At 36.9% G+C, this 25,200-nt stretch overlaps 1 protein-coding gene and 1 long non-coding RNA gene across 3 annotated transcripts in view; one reads left to right on the forward strand and one right to left on the reverse strand.

Moving 5' to 3' along the window:
• LOC128778302 (uncharacterized) overlaps positions 1-25,200 on the forward strand; it is a 107,285-nt gene that overhangs the window by 50,659 nt on the left and 31,426 nt on the right. The window lies entirely within an intron of this gene.
• Positions 1-25,200, reverse strand: part of CWC27 (CWC27 spliceosome associated cyclophilin) — a 194,950-nt gene that overhangs the window by 33,474 nt on the left and 136,276 nt on the right. The gene's annotated exons all lie outside the window — the stretch shown is intronic.

Raw genomic sequence — 25,200 nt, forward strand, 5'->3', positions numbered from 1 at the left:
TCCAGCAAATAACTCAGGACAGTAATCAGAAGCAGATAAAAATAATTGTTACTAAGTTAGAAATTAGAAAACCAATTTATAGATTTGATCCTGCAATAATTCCTTATGAAGATTAGTTAACATCTGGGTTGACAGAACAGAGTTTTGCCTAAAAAAAAAAATTTTTTTTTTACATTAACTTACATGCACACAAATTAATGAAAATTTGTGACTTAAAACAAACACTCAACAACCTATCTCTTATTATTTTTGGCTGGTAAACCAAGAGGAGCTGATGTAATCAAGAATGCAAGTAATCTTTCTACTCAAATCTTGGTTTGCTGCTTGCTTTTTTGTTATAGAGTTTTAAGAACGTTATTAACATGTAGTGTATTAACAATTAGCTATTTTGTTCAAGAGATTTTTTCTTTTTTTTTTTGACTATATCAACATACTTTTATTTCACATCTTTTTAAAAAATAATTTATTTTATTTTACTTATTTATTTTTATTTATTTTTTTAACATTTATTTATTATTGAGAGACAGAGAGACAGAGCATGAGCATGGGAGGGGCAGAGAGAGGAGACACAGAATCCGAAGGAGGCTCCAGGCTCCGAGCTGTCAGCACAGAGCCTGATGCGGGACTTGAACTCACAAACCGAGCAAGATCATGACCTGAGCCGAAGTCAGACGCCCAACTGACTGAGCCACCCAGGCGCCCCATTTTTTAAAATAATTTATTGTCAAGTTAGCGAACATACAGTGTATATACAGTATAGTCTTGGCTTCAGGAATAGATACCCATGGTTCATCACTTACTCATCACCCATTTTCCCCGTCCCTCCCCAACCCTCCACCCCCATCAGCTCTCAGTTTGTTTTACAGAGAACAAATTTAAGAGTCTCTTATAGTTTGCTTCCCTCTCTGTAACTTATTTTTCCTTCCCTTCTCCTATGGTATTCTGTTAAGTTTCTCAAATTCCACATGTGAGTGATAACAGGATAACTGTCTTTTTCTGACTGACTTATTTCACTTAGGATAATACACTCCAGTTCCATCCATGTTGTTGCAAACAGCAAGATTTCATTCTTTCTTTACCACCGAGTGGTATTCCATTGTGTGTGTGTGTGTGTGTGTGCGTGTGTGTGTGCATATATATATATATATATATATATATACATATATATACCACATCTTCTTTATCCATTCATCCGTTGATGGACATTTGGATTCTTTCCATAATTTGGCTATTGTTCATACCACTGCTATAAACATTGGGGTACATGTGCCCCTATGAATCAGTACTCTTGTGTCCTTTGGATAAATTACTAGTAGTGCTATTGCTGGGTTGTAGAGTAATTCTATTTTTAATTTTTTGAGGAACTTCCACACTGTTTTGGCTCCACCAGTTTGCATTTCCACCAACAGTGCAAGAGGGTTCCCCTTTCTCCACATCCTCACCAACATCTGTTGTTTCCTGAGTTGTTAATTTTACCCACTCTGACTGGTATGAGGTGGTATCTCAAAGTGGTTTTGATTTGTATTTCCCTTATGATTACACTATTGAGCATCTTTTCATGTGTCTGTTGGTCATCTGGATGCCTTTGGAAAAGTGTCTACTCATATCTTCTGCCCATTTCTTCACTGGATAATTTGTTTTCCAGGTGTTGAGTTCGTTAAGTTCTTTGTAGATTTTTGGTACTAACCCTTTATCTGATATGTCATTTGCAAACATCTTCTCCCATTCTGTTGGTTGCCTTTTAGTTTTGTTGATTGTTTCCTTATCTGTGCAGAAGCTTTTTACCTTGATGAAGTCCCAATAGTTCATTTTTGCTTTTATTTCCCTTGTCTTCGAAGACATGTAAGAAGATGCTGTGGGCAAGATCAAAGAAGTTGTTGCCTGTTTTCTAGGATTTTGATGGTTTCTGTGTTACATTTAGGTCTTTATCTATTTTGAATTTATTTTTGTGTGTGGTGTAAGAAAGTGGTCCAGTTTCATTTTTCTGCATGTCACTGTCCAGTTTTCCTATCCATTTGATAAAGAGACTGTCTTTTTTCCATTGGATACTTTTTCCTGCTTTGTTGAAGATCAGTTGGCCATACATTTGTAGGTCCATTTCTGGTTTCTCTATTCTATTCCATTGGTCTATGTGTCTCTTTTTGTGCCAATACCATACTGTCTTGATGATTACAGCTTTGTAATAGAGTGTGAAGTCCAGGACTGTGATGCCTCCAGGTTTGGTTTTCATTTTCAATATTACTTTGGCTATTCAGGGTCTTTTGTGGTTCCATACAAATTTTAGGATCATTTGTTCTAGCTCTGTGAAGAATGCTGGTACTATTTTTATTGGGATTGCATTGGGTGTATAGATTGCTTTGGGTAGTATCAACATTTTAACAATATTTGTTCTTCTCTTCCCTGAGCATGAAATGTTCTTGCATTCGTTTGTGTCTTCTTTAATTTCTTTCATAAGCTTTCTCTAGTTTTCAGTGTACAGATTTTCTACCTATTTGGTTAGGTTTATTCCTAGGTATTTTATGATTCTTGGTACAATTTTAAATGGGATCTATTCCTTGATATCTCTTTCTGTTGCTTCATTATTGGTGTATAGAAATGCAACTGATAAGAGATTTTCTAACACAGTAACATTTGCTGCACAAACCCAACTGTGTGAAAAATCTGGTCAACTCTTATATTTCCTAACTGACTATATCACATTACTATAAAGTACTTCTCTTTATAATATGATCAACTATGAATAATCACAGAACGTTAATTTTTCATTTTGATTTGCCAGTGGTATACTCTGAATAATTTCCTTAGTTTTATATTTCAGTTCACTAATTCTTTGTTTAGTTGTATCTAAGACATAAACTGTTTTAAGTTTTTAGTTTTAAGACATAAACTGAGCCACTGATTTTAATAATTATATATGTATTTTTTAGATATTCTATTTTGTTCTTTAAATTCACCTGCTCTTTTAATAGCCTTAGTATTTTCTTTTTTTAAGTTTATTTATGTATTTTGAGAGAGAGAGAGAGTGAGCACGTGAGCAGGGGAGGGACAGAGAGAGAGAAGGAGAGAGAGAATCCCAAGCAGGTTTTGTGCTGTCAGCATGGAGCCCAACGTGGGGCTCGATTTCATGAACCATGAGATCATGACCTGAGCCGAAATCCAGAGTCAGACACTTAACCGACTAAGTAACCCAAGAGCCCCAGTGATAGCCTTAGTCTTTTATTATGATATTTCAGGATTTAAAAATCTCTTTTAATTATTTAAAATACACTTGTTATATTGTATCTTTCAGATTCTTCTTGGGTATCTTTCTGTTATGTCTTCTTTCTCTCTTCTTAGGCTTATCATTTCTCTCTGTGTTTTCTAATTTTTGATTGTGAGTTTATCTTGAGCTAGAGCTTCATCTCCATCATGCTCCATAGGAATCCTAGGCACCGCAGGATTGTGTAAGAATTTCTACAGAGAACTTTCACATTTGTTTCTACCAGGCAATTTAGGGGTTCCATTGGTCTGGAGGCATTCTTTTTTAAATTAATTTCTTGGCTTAGGATTCCTGTACCATATAGCTAGTGTGTACTCAAACTTTGTAGCCATGCCTGGTAGAGGTTTAGAGTTTTGATTTTTTTGTGAGACTCCTCCCACAGGTAGCTCTGAAAAATGAAAAGCTTCATGGTGGCCTTCCTGACCAGGTGGACAGTTTTTCTAGTTCCCATTTCTCTTGACCCAAGGCCACATTGCCGTCCATGTCTTAGATAAAAACCCCACTTTCTAGCTAGTAGAGCCTACATCTGGTTCCAATATGCCCCTGAGCAACTACAGTATCAGCTTGCCCACTTAATGCTCTGGTTACGCCTCCCCTTTGTTTCTAGTACCCAGGGCTTTTCTTTTTTTCTTATCTTCTCTCTTTCTCTTTCAAGCTTAGCTAAGTATTTAAATTGGGCTTGATCATATTTTATCCAGTGTTTCTATATATTTGAAGAAGAAGGAAGTTCTGTGCTCAGTCCATGTTGCCAGAACAGGAAGTAGCACATTCATTTCTCATGTGCTTGAATCCCCCTGAATAAACAAAAATTGAATAAGTGACTGGATGATTTTAGTGACATAAAACTGGCTAATAAAATACATGAGGAGTTTGAAAAATTTAGTTTCTCTAAGTACAGACTGTTCTTTTACTTTTCTTATAAATCTCAATATACAGTGGATGATAAGTCATAAATAATAATGACACAGTATGATGACTATTTGTCATTAACTGAAATTTCTACAAAACATGTTGAAAAATAGGAATAAAGAATAGTGGGGAAAAAGAACATTTACCAAAGGCTATAGTTAGGCACCATGCTAAGATGCTTTGATTATGAAGTGTCTATAAACCATATGAGGAAACAGGAATTAGAATATGGTAAAGCTGGGATTTGAGCCCAGGTATGATACGAAAGGCCAACGCTGTGCCCTACTGAGTTCAATTAAAACTTTAATCCGGAAAACAAAATTTTACTAAGTGTCTCTAACATGGTGGGCATTCTGAGAAATGCTATAAAAGATATTTAAAACATAAATGATAACAAGCTTTTCATTCTATAATGTAATGGAAAAGGTAAAATGAACGTAAGATAAAACATAAAAAATTCACATAAGATATGTGAAATAGTTAAGAAATCAAGTTACTGATTTTTAGTATCAAATTGCTGATTCCTTAGAGGGCTTAAAGCTTACCTATGTTGTAGTGTTAGAATAAAATATCTTTGCTGTCTCTGAGATACAACTAGGTAATATACATGAAACGTTTTGGTGAGGAGAGTGTCCAATGTCACGGTAACCATCAGTTTAGTACTGGAGCATCAGTTTACTAGAGCACCAGAGCTGGAAGTTGCTTTGAGGATCTTCTCATCTAACTTCTCCCTTTATAGGTGAGGTAACCAATGTTAATGTAAGTGAAGTTACGCAGCCAGTCTCCCAGGGAGATCAGCAGCAGAGCCTGGGCTAAAACTTGTGTTCTGACTCTTAGTGAAGGTGACATCCAAGTTAAGTACTGTACTTCAGTTCCTGCATGTTATAAAGAATGCCTCTAAGCCTTCCCCTAAGGGCTAGTCAGAAACTAATCCTTGCTCCACTTGAATCTCTTTTGTGAAACCTTTTTGTTCTGAACATAAAGGGATGGTGACTAGTCAACTGCGGTTACTTAGCTGAAGAACCAGTGGTATCCATCTACAAATCGCATTTTATAGATAGATAAAGAGCTCATTCCATCCCCTGTCTCAGGACTAGAGCTCAAGGAGCTAACAGCTCCAAGTAGCTGTACATTGATTCATTTTAAAAAAAGCTTATCAAATGATCAGAAACAGTGTCAGAAACTGTTAGTAAGGCTGCTTATAAATTATTTTAAATATATCTGGATCTAGTACTTCAAGGAAATTTTTGAAAAATTCCCATAATAAATGAAAACTTTTATACAAATAAAGGTAATATATTACTGCTAATAGTAAACAGCATTTGGAAACAAAAGGGGTAGACTTTAATGGATATAGAATATATCAATGCTGGTGATACCTAGTTGTATCTCATCGTAGTTCCTGGAAGCTAAAAAATATGTTTTTTAATCAAATTTTATATACACCCATTCTTAAATTAATTCTAGGAAATGTAACAGACTTGAATATAGCTAACATTTTAAGTACTGGCTATGTGTCAGATACCAGTACCTGAATTACTTGGTTAATCCTAATAACCGACCCAATGAAGGAGGCATACTGTTAGCCTTATTTTGCTGATAAGGAAACTAAGGTAGTAAGAGGTTAAATAACTTATGTAAGGGACTATAAACATGAGAATATAAACCCATGTAGTCTGGCTCTAAATGACAAGTTCTTAACCAGCTTGGTTATTTCTTCTTCATGTTTGACGTACAAGAAAACATAGAAAATACTCCAATTTGACACAAAAAGGCATCAGGTCACCAGTTGGATGTGTCCGATGAAATAAAATCCTGCCAAAAAAAGGTTCTAAATTCCTCTCAGACCATAATAAATGGGAAGTACAGTCTGCCAAACAGTGGGTTTATGTAAATAATTTCTACCTAAGAAGAATCCTTTATGGCTTTTTCTTGATAATCCTTAATTAATCATATTTTCCCCTCATTTCGGCCTTCAAACAATTTAAACACTATATCATAACCGCTTCTTTTTCTGTATTGCCCCTTGGCTACAAACACACATGGCAGGAATTGTCCCCTTTTTGGAGTCTAGCATATGTCTTGCATAAAGCGTGGACTCAATAAATAGTAGCTGAATGGACAAATGAACAATTTGATCCTCTTTAGGTCTTAAGTTCCCAGTGTCCGTACTTGCCTTATTGCTCTTGCATGACGGAATGGCTCCCTGAGGGGTTTGTAGTGTGTTAGGACCCCTAGCATACAAATACTTTTTCAATAGATAGTTGTTGAACTACGTTGAGTTACAGATAAATAATTTCTCACATGTATTAAACAGACGTAAGAGGAGTACAAGTCAACTTTAAGGTAGTTACCTCTGACTAAGGTCCCTGAACACTGAGCTTTCTGTGTAGAATCTGTGTTAAGAGTTGTACCCATTCACTGAAGCTTTACCTCTGCTTGAGGAGCTACTGGGGATGAACTGTATATCCTGCCCCCAGCCAGAATGCCTATTTTTTGGTTTGTTTCATTAGGAAAATCCATTATGAAAAGGACAATAATGGGGGTATTCTGTGACATTAAGGTGAGGGCCTACATATAGTATATTTTTTATTATCACTTTTCATAATTATAATCCATAGTACTTATTGAATGACAAGAGGTTAGATTTGTACTAATTATGTTTTAAAGATAATTAAAGGTTACAGATGATGTCTTTGAAAAGTGAATAAGAAGAAAAGTGGTCTCTCTTCCAATGAAACTACCCAAATGAAAATTATTCAGAATTAAGAAATTATTTAATAGAGGGAGGGTGCACATTTACAAAGATTAGACAGAATTTAGGGGAAGACTAGCTAAAAGTCTAGTTTCTTTCTGTACTGTGAGCTAAAATAAAAAAATCTATGATTTATTCATTTTATTTAACTACTTTTTATTTTCAGCATATTTTTTGTGTTACAAATTGAACAATACTGGCTCCATCTGGTGGTCAAAATAAGCCTATAGTTTCATAAAGATAAGTCAAAGTGGTTGAATAATTCAGGGACATCACCTGAAGTATCCTTGAACACCGAACACTGACATATGCTTCAACACCGAACAGTGATTAAATGGAATTCAGTCTCCATTTAGACGAAGTTTTTATTTTTCTTTCCCTGTTCATCCTAATTTCAATGCTTCATGTTATTTTAGGCTTAAAATAATCCTCAGAGTAATACACAATATTTTCTAGTAGCTGTGTTTTTCTATTAGCTGATTCAAGAAATGTGAAGGTAACAAGTTACAATCCAATTAAATTAATCCAGATTTTCAAACTGTATTCCATTCTGGAATATAAATACAAAAATTCTGATTTTCAGCCTGCATTTTCCATTAAACATTTCTTTTTTTAATGTTTATTTATTTATTTTGAGAGAGAGGACAAGCATGTATGGGGGAGGAGCAGAGAGAAAGGGAGAGAGAGAATCCCACATAGGCTCCCTGCTGTCAGTGCAAAGTTTGATGTGGGGCTCAATCTCACAAATGGTGAGATCCTGACCTGAGCTGAAAGCAAGAGTCAGAGGCTCAACTGAGCCACCCAAGCACCCCCACTCCATTAAACGTTTTTAACAGGGGTAGCCTATGAATAAATGGAAGTTCATATCTAGCGGTTCTGTATACTTATAGTCTACTTGCTACTTAATCTTGATTTTTTTTGAAAGAGAGTGAGAGTGCAAGCAGGGAAGGAGCGGAGGGAGAGAGAAATCTTGAGCAGACTCCACTCCCAGCACAGAGCACGACTTGGGGCTCAGTCTCACAACTGTGAGATCATGACCTGACCGAAATCAAGACTCAGATGCTTAACCGAATGAGTGACCCAAGCACCCCTACTAAATCTTAATTTTTAAATTCAGTACAAAAGGAGTATGTCCAGTATCACAACACAAAATATTAGTACTATGAAGTTTTTAGGCAGCAATAACCAGCTCCTTTACAGATGAAAAAACTGAGGTTCAGAGAGGTCAAATGATTGTGTTAAGCTTGGAATATCAGAAACCAGATTTTCTGATCACTCAATGTTGTTTCCTCTCTCTATATACTACTATGTGTACTTTCTTTTTGGAATGTGTAATCACCACAGATGTATTTCATTATAATCTAATAGTCACTTTGAAATTATATACCTTTATACTACAGTGTGACCATTTATAAAATGGCATGAATCTCCAATATAGATTTAATTCTCTAATTAGGAGTCTTTTGGTTTTGGTTTAGTTTTTTAGAGAGAGAGAGTGTGAGCAGGGGAGAGGAGGAGAGGGAGAATCCCAAGCAGGCTCCATGCTCAGCACAGACCCCAACATGGGGCTTGATCCCACAACCTTGGGACTCATGACCAGAGCTGAAATCAAGAGTCAGATGCTCAACTGACTAAGCCACTCAGGCACCCCTCTAATTAGGAGTTTTCTTAATTTTAATTTTTGTTATTTTACCTAAAGATATTAGAATCTTTAGGGGCACCTGGGTGGCTCAGTTGGTTGAGCCTCCAACTTTGGCCTAGGTCATGATCTCACGGTTCCTGAGTTTGAGCCCCGCATCAGGCTCTGCTGACAGCTCAGAGCCTGGAGCCTGCTTTGAGTTCTGTGTCTCCCTTTCTCTCTGCCCCTCTCCTGCTCACACTCTATCTCTCTCCATCTCTCAAAAAGAAATAAACTTTAAAAAAATTAAAAAAAAAAGATATTAGAATTTTTTTTTATGTTTATTTGTTTTTGAGAGAGAGAGACAGAGCACGAGCTGGGGAAGGGCAGAGAGAGAGAGGGAGACACAGAATCCGAAGCAGGCTCCAGGCTCTGAGCTGTCAGCACAGACCCCAGTGTGGGGCTTGAACCCACGATCTGTGAGATCATGACCCTGAGCCGAAGTCGGAAGCTTAACTCACTGAGCCACCCAGTGCCCCAAGAAATTCGAATCTTTAAAATTAAATTAAGTTTTTAAAAGTTTATTTATTTATTTTGAGAGAGAAAGACAGAGTGTGAGTGGGAAAGGGGCAGAGAGGAAGAGAGGGAGACTATCAAGCTGGCTCGACGCTCTGCACTGAGCCCCACATGGGCTGAGAGATCATGAGACCATGAGATCATGACCTGAACTGAAATCAAGAGTTGGTCACGTAACTGACTGGGCCACCCAGGTACCGAAGATATTAGAAAATTTTGAAAACTTGTTTTAATGCCCCAGTGCTATCCAAATACAAAATTTTACCTTTTATTTCCCTAAGTGTATTGCTTTGTTGAGTTTTTTTTTAATTTTTTTTTTAATGTTTATTTATTTTTGAGATACAGAGAGACACAGCATGAATGGGGGAGGGGCAGAGAGAGGGAGACAAAGAATCCAAAGCAGTCAGGGTCCAGGCTCTGAACTGTCAGCACAGAGCACAATGTGGGGCTCGAACTTATGAAAGGAGAGATCATGACCTGAGCAGAAGTTGGACGCTTAACCGACTCATCCATCCAGGTGGCCTTGCTTTGTTGAGTTTATAATTCAAATAGCAGTCATGTTGGTAATAACTTACATAATAACACATAAATTAGTTACCACAAAATATTAAACTAAAAATCAATTCAAATGAATTAAATGAACTTATCTAACAAATTAAGAGATGAAGAGAGCTCTTACCAGTAAAGACAGCTTCTGAACACTAAAACATGAAATTCTGAGCTTAATTGTCTTATCTTCTACTAATACTTCTTTTTTTATTACACAGACTCTATCTGATAAGCTTTTTATCTGATGTTTCTCCATTTTTCTTAATAATGATCACAAAAAACAATTATAAAATGATTACTGAGAATTATTGAGGGACACGAAAGGCTTTTCTTCTGGGGGTTCCAGCTTTCCACCCGTCAACTCTAGTCTGTTGTTTCTGTTAAAATTTACCTCATTCTTCCTCAGCTGGACCCCAGTACTAGCACAAAGATTGATTGATTTTTGTCCCCAGGTCTCTCAACAGAGCACACTTTGTACATCTCCAGATGGTGTGACCCACAATTCTTGCATTTTGATGGCCATTTTGATAATATCCCTACGTTGCACTGTCATTCTGGATATGGAAACTACAAATTTTATACTCTTTGTTGTAGCAAGAAGAAAAAAAAATACAAAATTCTTCAAGATAAAAAGATTTCATGAAACCAGTCAGGGAGGATACTAAAGAAAGCACTGCTATCTACAATTGCCCAAGGCTGTGATTACCCCTAGCAAATTAAACACTGCAGAATATCTACATTTCTAATAGCACTTAAAGGAGGGTTCTATTGTTTTGTAGTAAATTCAGGAGGTACTTTTCCCAGAGTAGTTACAAGAGTTTACAGACCAGTTCAAAATAATCCTTAAATACTTGCATGTGTGGTTCGGCATGGGATTTTTTTTATCCCCTATGTGACTAAGGAAACTGAAGCAATAAAATGACCTCTAAAATACAAGTTAGGACCACTGCTACTAGCACTCCTACCACTTTTGAGGCCCTAGTATGTCTGAGATATAAGGCTGAAAAATCTGAGCCTGCTTTCTCACTTAATTCTGGAACAACAGAAGGGGTATTATCATCTCTATTTTATGCTTGAGGAAACAGAGGTTCAGAGAGGTTAAGTATCTTGCCCAAGGTTATATGGCTAATAAATGATAGACCAAGGATTTGAAATCAGAGCTGTCAGACTTCAAAGCCCATTGCTGTTTTTATTCTATTACACGGCGAGCAGTTATGGGAAAGGAGGGGGGCACTAGTGCCTATGGGAGTGAGTGAATCATAGACGGTTCCTGACATTAAGGAGCTCATAGGCTGGAAAAGGGATAAGATATATCTTTAACCGTGTGGTGGTACAAATGACATAAGAGAGGTCCTGATAAAGTACTTATGAAATTCATGCAGGGATGACAGAGGGAAAGTTGAGAGGAGGAAGTGGCAGCATAACTGGGCCTTGTAGGAGAAATAAGATTTAGCCACAGCAGGGAGAAGAGACATCACTACCAAAGCAGGAAGGCAACGTAGTGCAGGATGCACAAGAGGATGAGGAAAAATGTTCTCTGAAAGTGAAGAACGGGGGAATAAGATGAGAATAAGGAAAATAAGATAAAAATCTGATCATGCACATACTTTTTTTGGGTAAGCAATAGAGCAGCCATAATACATATCTTGCAGGTCTATACTGAAAGGAAATCATTTACAAGTATTTATGAGCCTTTTGTAAAACTAAATGAACTGCGTTGAACACTCTAGATTGGTATGTTGTTTGAGCTCATTTCTAAAAAAAAAAAAAAAAAAAAAAAAATTAAAGGGTATTTTCTTATTATGATACTAGTTTGAGTTAGTTGATAAAACAGAGGATAGAGTTCCAAGTTTCCTCATGCCTACACTTCTGTTAATGAAAACAATGCCTGCCTCAGTAGTTCAGTGAACAAGAGGACAAAGGCAAGTAAGTAAGAGAGAGACAGAGAGAGACTGACTCCCAAAATCTCGTTGGGATTTTCCCCTAATTAGTTTAGGAAGGAACTCTGAAAAATACCCTGATAAAATTACTTTTCTATATCTATCAGAATATTCTAATTTAAATGTGAAAAATGTGCAATTACTTAAAAGCACCATGCCCAGTTGTTTCTGGCTGCACTTTTTACCTGTAATTCTGAATTTGCTAAAGAATAAGCACTATCTAGGATACCTGTCTGGCTCAGTTGGTGGATCACATGCCTCTTGATCTCAGGGTTGTGAGTTTGAGCTCCATGTTGGGTGTAGAGACTACTTAAAAAAAAATAAAATCTTAAAAAAAAAAAAAAAGAAAAAGAAGCACTACCTGCTGGCATACTGGTAGGATGGTAAATGTTCTGCCACTCTTATCACCTATCTGTAGAACACTTGTACAAAAAAGGTTTTCCGAAAATGTGCCAGTCAGTATTCTAAGTGCCCCTGTCTCAGCCTTTTTGAACCTGCCTACACCATATTCTCTACTATTGGCACACTAATTCTGGCTCAGATTTCACCCCCTTCCTCAATCCTCATCTTAAATGATACCTCTAACAAGCTAAATTTTGAGATGAGGTAAGGGAAGGACAAAGGTCATCACGTTATGCTTCATCTGAAGTAGACCTGTGTTCAGATATGCTTTCTGGAACTTGAGGCTGGAGTGTGAGTTGGATGGGGGGGTCACCTTTCTCAGTCTTACTGGTAATGCTGTGAACTGTAGGCCAGCTCTCAGCTGAGCCAGTTGATTCTGGCTTCCAGCTAACAGGTCATTTTGCTTGTGGCTTATTTTATTTTATTTTTTAAGGAAACAATGCTTTGCAGTTGTAGAGTGGAAAGAATATTGGACAGAAGTTCTGACTCAAATTGTTTCATTTAGGATGAGTATTAAATGTTTTTAATGCTTAGGCTTCTTCATTTGCAAAATGAGAACTATAATACTTGTTCAATCTACTTCTAAGGACTGTTACAGAACTAAATGTAATGAGGCATGTGACAAGACTTTGTAAACTGGTCATGTTCTACAAATATGAGGTATTATTATTTGGCACTGAAAATAGGGCACCATAAAAAAAAAAAAAAGAAAATAGGGCACCATATTTTATGTCTGTAAGCTACTTTATAGCTATGGCTCCCTTCAAAAGATTAAATCTCATTTGAAGAAGCAAGGAGTAGATATAATAGTTTTCACTTTATTAGCCTATTTGTTTTTGTTTTTTAACGTTTATTTATTTTAAGAGAGAGAGAGACAGACAGAAAGACAGAGTGCGAGCAGGGGAGGGGCAGAAAGAGAGGGAGACACAGAATCCGAAGCAGGCTCCAGGCTCTGAGCTGTCAGCACACAGCCCGACACGGGGCTCAAACCCACGAACTGTGAGATCATGACCTGAGCCGAAGTCGGATGCTTAACCAACTGAGCCACCCAGGCGCCTCATTAACATATTTGTTTGAATAACAAATATTTCTGTATATTAAATCATATTTTCAAAGCACCAGTAATATTTACAGTTGGAAGAAATGTGGAAAATCCTTTTGTGAAGCAAATTATCAAAACAATTGAGTTATATTTCCATAAATTTAGATGTTCAAATGTAACATTCTTATCATGAGGCTTACCTATAATTTTGAATTTGCTGAAGAATAAGCACTATCTGGGGTGTCTGTCTGGCTCAGTTGGTGGAGCATGCGACTCTTGACCTCGGGGTTGTGAGTCTGAGCCCCACGTTGGGTGTAGCGATTACTTAAAAAAAATAAAATCTTAAAAAAAAAAAGAAGCACCATCTGCTGGCATACTGGTAGGATGAAACATGGAACACTTGTACATATAGGGCTCTCCATGTGCCAGTCAGTATTTTAAGTGCTTTATGCAGAATAACTCATTTAAATACAACAGGGAAGGAACTGCCCCTGGAAAGTCCTAACCTTCTGAAAAAAGCTGAAGTTTGGAAAAGTATATGATGAATGAATACCTGTGAGCTCCGGCTGACATGAGTACCAAAAGCAGACCCAAGAATGTGAGTTCCTAGAGGGCAGGAACTTTTTTGTTTTCACCATTTTATGTCTAGAGAATTTAAACAGCGTCCGTAATTTTCAGAGTCTTGAAAGAGATTATTTAAATGAGTTAAGATATTTTTTAAAAAGGAAGACGATTTTTGAGAGTGAAGTGGATTTCTAGAGAAAGTAATTGGAAGAGAGAGTGGGGAGGAAGTAGGGACAAAGCAGGGTAGTCTGAATAACTGGCCTTCCTTGTCCCGAACCTTAAAAAGCTGCAGTCATCAAGTGCCACCTTAGCCTTAATGTCTCCCAACATTGCTTTTTCTAAGTAATATTAAATATTTATTTATTTATTTATTTATTTATTTATTTATTTATTTATTTATTCATTCATTGAGAGAGAGAAAGAGTGCACGAGTGGGGTGGGGAGGAGAGGGGCAGAAAGAGAGGGAGAGAATTTTAAGCAGGCTCCACGCCCAGCACAGAGCCCTACACAGATCTCACGACTGTGAGATCATGACCTAAGCTGAAGTCAAGAGTCAGACACTTAACTAACTGAGCCACCCAGGCACGCCTAAACATTTCTTATGTGGTACTGGCAGCCAAAACATGATCAGGAAACAATAGAAATACATTAAGATGATATATTAACTAAAGTTAGTCTCTGAACTCTATATTACAAAAACACATGTGCTAGGGAAAAGAAAAATTATTTTTTAAAGTTCCTGAGCTTTGAAATGGCATTAATTGATCTTTTAATAAAGAAGGATTATTTGGCTTATTTGTCTTATTAATTTCATAAGCTAAAATCGTTACACTAAAGCAATCTTATATTTTTTTTCTTGGTGAAGTGAAAAATTTCTCACCCTCTTATTTTGGATTAGAACATAATTAGAGACACATTCTCACTGATTAATTTTTTAAAAAAACCTTTGGCTTAGTCACAAAACAAAGCCAACACATTGAATGGACTGGGTTCAATATTTTGAGTTAGCAACTTCACATTCTATTCTCAGCTTCGTCACTCACTGGAGTGAAGGCTTGAGTTGGCTTCACAAATGCTTTGTCTTTATTTTCTTAGATGGTAAATTCAGTGTTAATTACTATTTCCTTAAAGGCATTTAAGGTAGTGAATTAATTAGTATGATACACTGTTAAACTATCCAAAACAGTAAAAGTATGAATAATAGAAAAATAAGCAAGCCAACCTTGAGAAATATTTCTGAGAAACTGAGTTGACTGGATTCTATCCCAGTAGTCTGCCTAGCATCTTCACAAGATACCACAGACCAGCAAAGTCCTTGGCTGTGGTAGAGTAAATACTGCAACCATTTTCTCTTCAACTACAATCAAATCAGTAAGAAAAAACATAATTATTCTTCTATATATGCCTCATATGGCAACTTATCATGGTGTGGAATAAAGTGTAAGGGACTTCTCTGTGGGTTTTAAGGAAGGGAGAGTACAGAGGATTTATTTTTGATGTTGTTTTTGTATCACTGACTCAAGCCAGTCTCCTCACGTCACAGTAATACTGCAACTAAGATATTAAAACAAACAAACAAACAAACAAAGACACAGAAAAAAGTGGTGAAAAGGAAACTGATGCTAATTCTTAGTTGGCTTTATCTGAAAGGAGACCAAAGTGTAAGGTTGATTCTAGAGGGAAAATATAGTAATACAGTGTCTAATATACACTGCCAAATAATAACAATAAAAATATAGACTTACATAGTATAATAAAACTTTTATTCTTTCTTAGGTGTTCCAAGAGTAAATAGATGTTTTGTTGGTAAGCCTAAATGGTTATAGTAAAGGGAGAGGGTAAAAATGGCTGCATGAAAAATTCCATATCCTTCCCACTCTCTGTTCCACACTTAAAACTTGCAAGATAAGAAAAGGTGCCATGCTTTCTTTTATCTCCATGCATTTGCATGCACTGTATCCTCTGTCTGGAATGCATTCATTCAACTAACTTACTCACCTGAACCAGTAGCTTCAAAATTTGTAAAAGTGAGAGGTTTCTAGTGTACAAAATGACCCACTCGAGAGGTGACAAGAAAATGTTAGAATGCTATTTTATCTATCTATCTATCTATCTATCTAATGGTAATACATTTATTTCTTTATCTATTTATTTTTAAAGTAAGCTTTACACCCAGCATGGGGCTTGAACTCATGACCCTGAGATCAAGAGGCTCTACCAACAGGCACCCCAAGAATGCTATTTGTATTAAACTATTATTTTTTGTGTATGTTATATATAGTAAGTATAATGTTCAGTAATCTCCACAAATGAGTCATAAATACACTTAAAATTTATTTTATAACCCAAATGTCCATCAGTTGACAAAGAGATAAACAACATGTGGTATAGCTATAAAAGGGAATATCATTTATCCATAATGGGGAATGAAGTATTTGATACATCCTACAACACAGAAGAACACTAAAAATATGCTAAGTGAAAGAAGCCAATCACATTCATATGAAATGTCTATAACATAGAAATCTATAGAGGCATAAAGGAGATTAGTGGTTACCCAGGGCTGGGGGAGGGAAGGCAGAGTCTATAGCAGGAGACAGTAAAGGGTACAGTGTCTCCTTCTGAGATAATGAAAATGTTCTAAAATTGACTGTGCTGATAGTTGAAGATACCTAATGAATATAGCAAAAGTCATCAAATCACATACTTTAAATGGGTGAATTGTACAGTATGTGAACTCTATCTAAATAAAACTCTTAAAAATAAAATAAAATAAAGAAAAAACTTTATGGTGTCAGTGCAATAAAACATTTTTGGAGACCAATGGTCTAAATAACTGATGAGTCTACTTGGGTTTGTGTATCTAGAGAGGTAATGCTGCCATCTAGATTTAATTGCCTTGCTTTTGCTCCCTCAAACCTTCAGGAGAATATATACCATGTTGTATTTTTTTTTTTTTTATGTTTTTATTTATTTTTGAGACAGAAAGAGAGCATGAGCAGGGGAGGGGCAGAGAGAGAGGGAGACGCAGAATCTGAAGCAGGCTCCAGGCTCTGAGCTGTCAGCATAGAGCCCAACGCAGGGCTCGAATTCACAGTCTGCGAGATCATGACCTGAGCTGAAGTCGGACGCTTAACCAACTGAGCCACCCAGGCGTCCAACCATGTTGTATTAATGATTGGTAGGTTGTCTCTTTCACCTGCTAAATTAGAAACCTTGTATCCTCACGCCACATCATGGACTAAATAATTTTCAGGTGGCTTAAGCAATTAAAAATAAAAGTAAAAAAATAAAATAAATCCAGGAAGATATAGGTGAATTTTGAAAACATCTTGACCTGATATCCGGGGAGCTTCAGAAAGTACTGACACCTGGGTTTCACTTCCTGAGCTTTGGAATTTCCAGATGATTCTAATGTACAGAAAAGCTTGGGAACCACTGGTCTAGTGATGAAGGAGAGATCAGAAAAGCCATTTTAGAGAAAGGACCTTAAACGGCAACTTGAATACTGAGGCAATATTCATCACATACAGAAGGCATTCCAGGAAGTTGTGACAGCGAGAGCTGAGGTGGGAAATAGCTGAGGTGAGCTTGGTGTATGGAAAGGTTTAGCCTATGTGGAGCATACAGTCCATGAGAGATGAGACTGGTGTGGCAGGCAAAGTTTAGCCACGTTGGGCCTTGTATGGCATGCAAAGGATTTCATCCTGTAGGAAATGAGATGCCATTAAATAATTTTATGAAGGGGATTGACACATGATCAAGTTTGTGTTTAAGAAAAGCCACACACAGAATGTATTGGCAGGATCTGAGATTAGCGACAGAGATCTGTTGGCAGCCTGTTAGCAGGTTGTTAAAATAGCCCAACAGAAAAATTGTGGCTAAAATGGTCACAGTAGGTCATGAGACACAGGCTAGAAACCTGTAGGAAAGGGGGTGGAGTTTGTAAGAAAAACGTACAGAGAACAGATTTGTTTTGAGGATACTGTAGTCTTTTCACATCTAAATCTAATTCCTTTCACTCAGAAAAATATGCAAACACTAATCCCTCATTGACACATGATGAATGATGTTTTTTCTAAAAATACATCTAGGTATCTACACAATAAAACAGTATCCAAAATAATTTTCCAAGGTCTTGGATTTCACATTCATTTTAGGAAGTCTTAGGAAATTTTTTATTTTCTAAGTAAGATAATAAATTTTCCTGAGGTTGTAATTTCTACATTTCCCAAGGTTCTTAAAAGAAAAATTACATTTGAAAGAAAAACTAAAAAACACCAACTAAATAAAATTAAAGCTCTTTTGTAAGGTACTATGAGCTCTGAAGATTTGATAAGTCTTCCCAATCAGAAAGGTCCTTGACCACATTAAAGCTAGTGGTTTTCCAGGTGGAACTGTTTCCTGATCCTGTTTCTTCAGAAGTGTGTACTATTCATGCTTTCTGACATATAGATTATTTCCTCTGTGGAATCAAGGTTCTATAATCTATTGAACTCTTGGTAGAGAAATTAAGATGTTACAGGAGTGTGCCCCTTCTCTGTAATCAGACTCTGACTATAGCAGTTCTCATTGCTCTGAACATCTCTAAATCTTACAGTTCATCTGCACACCAAAATTCAAGTAAGCACTTGAAATACTGTCTATTAATCATGAATACTGTTTAAATGACAATTAGTTACTCGGGGAAAAACTGAGAGCTTTTTCCCTGAGATCAGGAACACGACAGGGATGCCCACTCTCACCGCTGTTGTTTAACATAGTGCTGGAAGTTCTAGCATCAGCAATCAGACAACAAAAGGAAATCAAAGGCATCAAAATTGGCAAAGATGAAGTCAAGCTTTCGCTTTTTGCAGATGACATGATATTATACATGGAAAATCCGATAGACTCCACCAAAAGTCTGCTAGAACTGATACATGAATTCAGCAAAGTTGCAGGATACAAAATCAATGTACAGAAATCAGTTGCATTCTTATACACTAACAATGAAGCAACAGAAAGACAAATAAAGAAACTGATCCCATTCACAATTGCAACAAGAAGCATAAAATACCTAGGAATAAATCTAACCAAAGATGTAAAAGATCTGTATGCTGAAAACTATAGAAAGCTTATGAAGGTAATTGAAGAAGATTTAAAGAAATGGAAAGACATTCCCTGCTCATGGATTGGAAGAATAAATATTGTCAAAATGTCAATACTACCCAAAGCTATCTACACATTCAATGCAATCCCAATCAAAATTGCACCAGCATTCTTCTCAAAACTAGAACAAGCAATCCTAAAATTCATATGGAACCACAAAAGGCCCCGAATAGCCAAAGTAATTTTGAAGAAGAAGACCAAAGCAGGAGGCATCACAATCCCAGACTTTAGCCTCTACTACAAAGCTGTCATCATCAAGACAGCATGGTATTGGCACAAAAACAGACACATAGACCAATGGAATAGAATAGAAACCCCAGAAATAGACCCACAAACGTATGGCCAACTCATCTTTGACAAAGCAGGAAAGAACATCCAATGGAAAAAAGACAGTCTCTTTAATAAATGGTGCTGGGAGAACTGGACAGCAACATGCAGAAGGTTGAAACTAGACCACTTTCTCACACCATTCGCAAAAATAAACTCAAAATGGATAAAGGACCTGAATGTGAGACAGGAAACCATCAAAACCTTAGAGGAGAAAGCAGGAAAAGACCTCTCTGACCTCAGCCGTAGCAATCTCTTACTCGACACATCCCCAAAAGCAAGGGAATTAAAAGCAAAAGTGAATTACTGGGACCTTATGAAGATAAAAAGCTTCTGCACAGCAAAGGAAACAACCAACAAAACTAAAAGGCAACCAACGGAATGGGAAAAGATATCTGCAAATGACATATCGCACAAAGGGCTAGTATCCAAAATCTATAAAGAACTCACTAAACTCCACACCTGAAAAACAAATAATCCAGTGAAGAAATGGGCAGAAAACATGAATAGACACTTCTCTAAAGAAGACATCCGGATGGCCAACAGGCACATGAAAAGATGTTCAACGTCGCTCCTTATCAGGGAAATACAAATCAAAACCACACTCAGATATCACCTCATGCCAGTCAGAGTGGCCAAAATGAACAAATCGGGAGACTATAGATGCTGGAGAGGATGTGGAGAAATGGGAACCCTCTTGCACTGTTGGTGGGAATGCAAATTGGTGCAGCTGCTCTGGAAAGCAGTGTGGAGGTTCCTCAGAAAATTAAAAATAGACCTACCCTATGACCCAGCAATAGCACTGCTAGGAATTTATCCAAGGGATACAGGAGTACTGATGCATAGGGGCACTTGTACCCCAATGTTTATAGCAGCACTCTCAACAAGAGCCAAATTATGGAAAGAGCCTAAATGTCCATCAACTGATGAATGGATAAAGAAATTGTGGTTTATATACACAATGGAATACTACGTGGCAATGAGAAAGAATGAAATATGGCCTTTTGTAGCAACGTGGATGGAACTGGAGAGTGTGATGCTAAGTGAAATAAGCCATACAGAGAAAGACAGATACCATGTGGTTTCACTCTTATGTGGATCCTGAGAAACATAACAGAAACCCATGGGGGAGGGGAAGGGGAAAAAAAAAAAAAAGAGGTTAGAGTGGGAGAGAGCCAAAGCATAAGAGACTGTTAAAAACTGAGAACAAACTGAGGGTTGATGGGGGGTGGGAGGGAGGGGAGGGTGGGTGATGGGTATTGAGGAGGGCACCTTTTGGGATGAGCACTGGGTGTTGTATGGAAACCAATTTGACAATAAATTTCATATATTAAAAAAAAAATTAAAAAAATGACTATTAGTTACTAATACACTTTCACTATTAAATATAAAATAACTGTTTCACATGAATTAGCCTTGTTCTATGTAGCAGAGGCTGGCTACTTGAGAACTAGGGAAAAACATTCTGTAGGCTTTTGGGGGGCTTATTGAGCACAATGCTATTAGACATTTATTCAAACCCAGTGGTTTTTTGTTTTTTTTAACTCTTTGGACAGTTACGTATTATAGGAAATATATTTTCTTATTAACTGGACACACATATATGTTTGGTATACAGCTATATACAAAACTATATATAAGGTTAAAACAGATGAAACTACTGACATTCTATTTTGTTTAACTACAAAGATGGGCAATTTTATATTGTTCAACAAAATATAATGAAAAAATTCAAAATCTCATTAAAACAATACTTATCCTAACTACATGATTCACTCTTCTGTTTTCTGGTCTCTGCCATTTCATTAAATAAAAAATGTTGATTAAGATACACTACTGATTTTTATCCACCAGTGAATTAATGGCTACAATTGGAAAAACTCTGCTCTAACCTTGACCCTATAGCCTAGACTAACAGGTAAAGGGATTCTGAGAGGCTCACAGGAGACCACAAGGTAAAGATGAAACAAGTAATAAAGATGGGGCGACTGCCTGGAAACTGCACTTAGCAGAATTGGCAAGGATCATACTAACTGGGGAGAATTCAGAGATTGAAGATTTTGACTAAATCTTTTCTGACTTGGCACAACTAAAGTGATCACATAACAAAGAATTTGATTCAACATGGTTGGCTGGTAGTGTTCAGAATGTTTGAGAACCACTCTCCTAATGTTGGGTAGAGGAGTGGTTCTTAAGGTGTGAGCTTGGACCTGAAGCATCAGCATCACCTGGGAGCTTATGAGAAATGCAGATTATTGGACCCTACCCCACACCTACCAATTCTGAAACTCTGGGGTTGAGGCCTATCAGTCACAATGATATAATGCTCTATCCAAGAAACTTTGCATGTAATGCCAGTTTTCTTTCCGTAGAGAGGTTAAGTCCATAGGGAATATTTCTGTCTGACACTTCTTTTCTTGCTTTCTAGAAGATCGTTATCATGCTACATGAACTGAAACTTCCCATGCTGTGTAACATTTTCTAAAAAGTGAAGCTTATCCAGTTCTGTTAATAACTAGTGAAATAATACAGATGATAACAGATTGCAGGCAGACTGCTTATATTCTGATGAGGCTTTTAGCATATTAAAAATGATGTTGATATAAAGATCTTGTACTTATGGTTAATTATTACCCATTTTGTCAATGAAAACCAGAAAACATGAGTTCTTAGCCACATGATTCAATTATTATCAGACAGATGCTGATACACACATGGGCAGTTGTTACTATCAGCACTGAGGTACAGCTAAATTAGACTAGACTTCAAGCAAGTGGGCACACAGGCTAACATGGAAGCAGTAAGAATGCTATTAGTTTGCTCATTGGTACTTGAATCGTGTGCATGCACACTGCCCCCTCTCATCCTCTGTGTTACCAGCAGCTTTATCTGATGGAACAGTGTTGACAGAACTTGAACTGGTGCCAGCCCTAGTGATGAGGAACAAGGTGGAACAGTTGCTGGCTGGAGGGAATGTTTCCTTTTTAGGAAGTAGCAGTAAGATGATATATAGAAACATGGCTGGAATGGAACTATCACAAGTTGTTGATAAAAGAAATGTTTTTAATTTTTAGAAAACAAAGGATCAAAAGAAAGTAAAATAAGTGACTGATGTATAAAAAAAGGTACTCAAACAAGATGTAAAATATAAATCTAAAGGAAATACCAAGTGGCCGCATAGATATGCATACTAACAACTAAACTGAGTTCTAGTTGATGCGAGCTTATGCTTGGTCCTTTACATCAGCAGATTAAGCATGAGGAGAACAGTAAAGACAAGAATGGTTAAGTCCTAGTCATCTGAGAGGCCTGACTTCTCACCATGTCAACCAAAACCCACAGACAATTTATGATGTCCATATAAAAATCAGATGGAAAAGAAATTGCTTGTCTGAGTGCAGGAAAGAAGTCAAACTTGAGACAGGTAACTTTTATAACTGAAAAAGCTAATAAGGATAAATGGAAATACTAGTTTCATTAGTAAATATCTTTCCTAAACTCAGCATAGATGCATTCATCGTAAAGTCCCAGACCAATATAATCCAAGGTCTTGTATCTGCTCCATCTTCTAACCTCGTGTTAGAGCATAAGGGCAGCCACTGCATCTTCCTCACTGAATAGGGAACCTGAATGTCCATCATTCCATTCTCCACAAGTTTTGTGAACCTGAACGTTTGTTTATCCACAATGCAATAACAAATAATAACCTTGATATTCACCAAAAGAAGCCACAGAATCCAGAAGTCTATTTTGAAATGTCAGAGAGGGGGGGCACCTCGGTGGCTCAGTTGGGTAAACGTACGACTCTTGATTTTGGTTCAGGTCATGATTTCATGGTTCATGAGTTCAAGCCCACATCAGGCTCTGCACTGACAATGTGAAGCCTACTTGGGATTCTCTCTTCCCCCACCTCTCTCTGTTCCTTCCCTGCTTGTGCTCTATCAAAATAAATAAATAAACTTGAAAGAAAAATGCCTTATTTAAAAAAAAAAGTCAGAGAGGGAATAAATCACATTCAGGATAGTCTTAGTGTTAGATATTATATGCATTACGTAACGTGTACACATTTATGGTATATGTCTATGCATATAAACATAGCTAGTATATTAGTATCTCAGCATATTTAAGAACTTTAAATAATTCCTTCTAGGCAACAGAGTTTACAAGTATCTTTTTCTCTACCACCTAACAAAACCAATGACACTCATGCCTGCTCACCTTACTTGACTGATTAAAACTAAAAATTTTATTTAGCATTTGGAATATGTGGACTGTGGTTCTGGCTTGAATGGATGCTAGAAGAGATAATTTCTGGTAGAGAGGAAAGAGAAATGATGTGGGCAAAATATGGAGGAATCTGATAGAAAAGCAACATGTTCTGGTAATTCATTATGTTATAAACTACATAATGGCAGTAAATAATATATCAGTAACTAATTTATCAATTATTACAAACTACTTTAATCCGAGATACAGGAAAGAATAAAATCTTATATTAAATATGGAGTGTTTTGGGGCTTTTAAAAAAATTTTCATTTTGACATGACAGGCCAAAAAAAAAAAAAAAAAGGCAGATTCATAATCATTTTTCTGGAGGTAAAGGCTCTCTTGGTTTACCTAAAAGATTGTACAGTATTCCACAAAATGTTGTGCCTAGATATGGATTGTCACCACTATTGAAAGAGCATTGCAGTTGCTATCAGACAATTTGGGTCCAACTAGCTATGTTGGTGCTCTTGGGGAAAAATTAATTATCTGAGGCAAATTTTTTTTTGTGCAATACAGTACCTGTCCTACTTTCCTCATGGGTTCTTCTAAGACAGAAATGAAGACAGCGGGAGAAGAAGAAAAAGGTATAAAGTTACTCACAAGTATGAGCTGTTATTAAAGACACAGTTGACTGCCCAAGTAATAATTCTTCTACCTTCTTTTTTTGCTAACAAAATCCAGATTTGGTTTAGGCAACAGAATGCTCAGTATCAGGGGACAAATCATGACTGTTTGAAGCCATTTAGTTCATCTTTCATCTTTGATTTCACTCATTCCTTCTCCAAATATTTTTTTGAATGCTTACTATATGTCAAATATTGTTCTAGGTATTTTTTTTTATTAATAAAACCAACAAAAGTCTAGTGGGGAAGACAGAAAACAACAAATAAGTAAAACATGTAGTATATCAGAAGGTGATAATATACAGAAAAAAAAAAAGTAAATAAGGGCAATTTAGGGAGTGCCAGGTAGAAGTGGTCAGAGAAGGCTTCACTTAGAAAAAGACCTGAGAGGTAAGGGAATGAGTTATGTGGATATTCTGGAGGAAATGCAGTCCAGACAGGGTAACAGAATGTGCAATGGCCCTGAAGCACAGAGCATGCCAAACATGTATTCAGAGCAAAGAGGCTGCTCTGCCTAGAACAGAGTGAATGAGAGAGAAGTAAAAGGAGATGAAACCAGGGGTAAAAAGGAGATGGGGCACAGATTATGCAGACCCTTGCAGACAAACATAGGGGCTTTAGCTTTTAAGAAACCCACTGGTGTCTTAAAGAAAAAGTGTGACAAGACATGACTTAGATTTCAGAAGGACCATCCTGGCTACTATGTTGAGAATAGACTTTCAGAGGACACTGGAAGAAACAAAAACCAATTATTAGACAACTAGACTAATATGGATGGGAAATGGTTGTGGCTCCCACCAGAGTGCTAACAGAAGTGGCTAGATTATATATCCTCGATTTGTTGATTAGTTGGATGAGGGGTATAAAAGAAAGAGATTAGTCAAGGGTGACTCAAACATTAATTGAGATAGGGAAGATTTCAGGAGGAGCAAGTCTGGAAGACATGATCGATAGTTCAGTTTGGGACATGTTAAGTTTAAGATGCCTATTAACCACTTTAGAATTTGTAAGCATATAGATGATATTTAAATCCATAAGGTTAAAAGACACCAGTAAAGAAGGAAGTGTAGTATAAGAAGGAATCAGAGGCCAAGTAAAAAGGTGATTCAAAGGGAAGGGAGTGATCAACAGCACACGGTCCTGGTAATAAATCACTTAGGAAGAGGGTTAAGCAGTTGACTTGTGAGAATGGAAGTATAGAGAGGGAATGAGAGGCGAG

Source organism: Panthera pardus, unplaced genomic scaffold (assembly GCF_024362965.1).
Source record: "Panthera pardus isolate Hobbes unplaced genomic scaffold, ASM2436296v1 HiC_scaffold_2, whole genome shotgun sequence".
Classification (NCBI taxonomy): domain Eukaryota; kingdom Metazoa; phylum Chordata; class Mammalia; order Carnivora; family Felidae; genus Panthera; species Panthera pardus.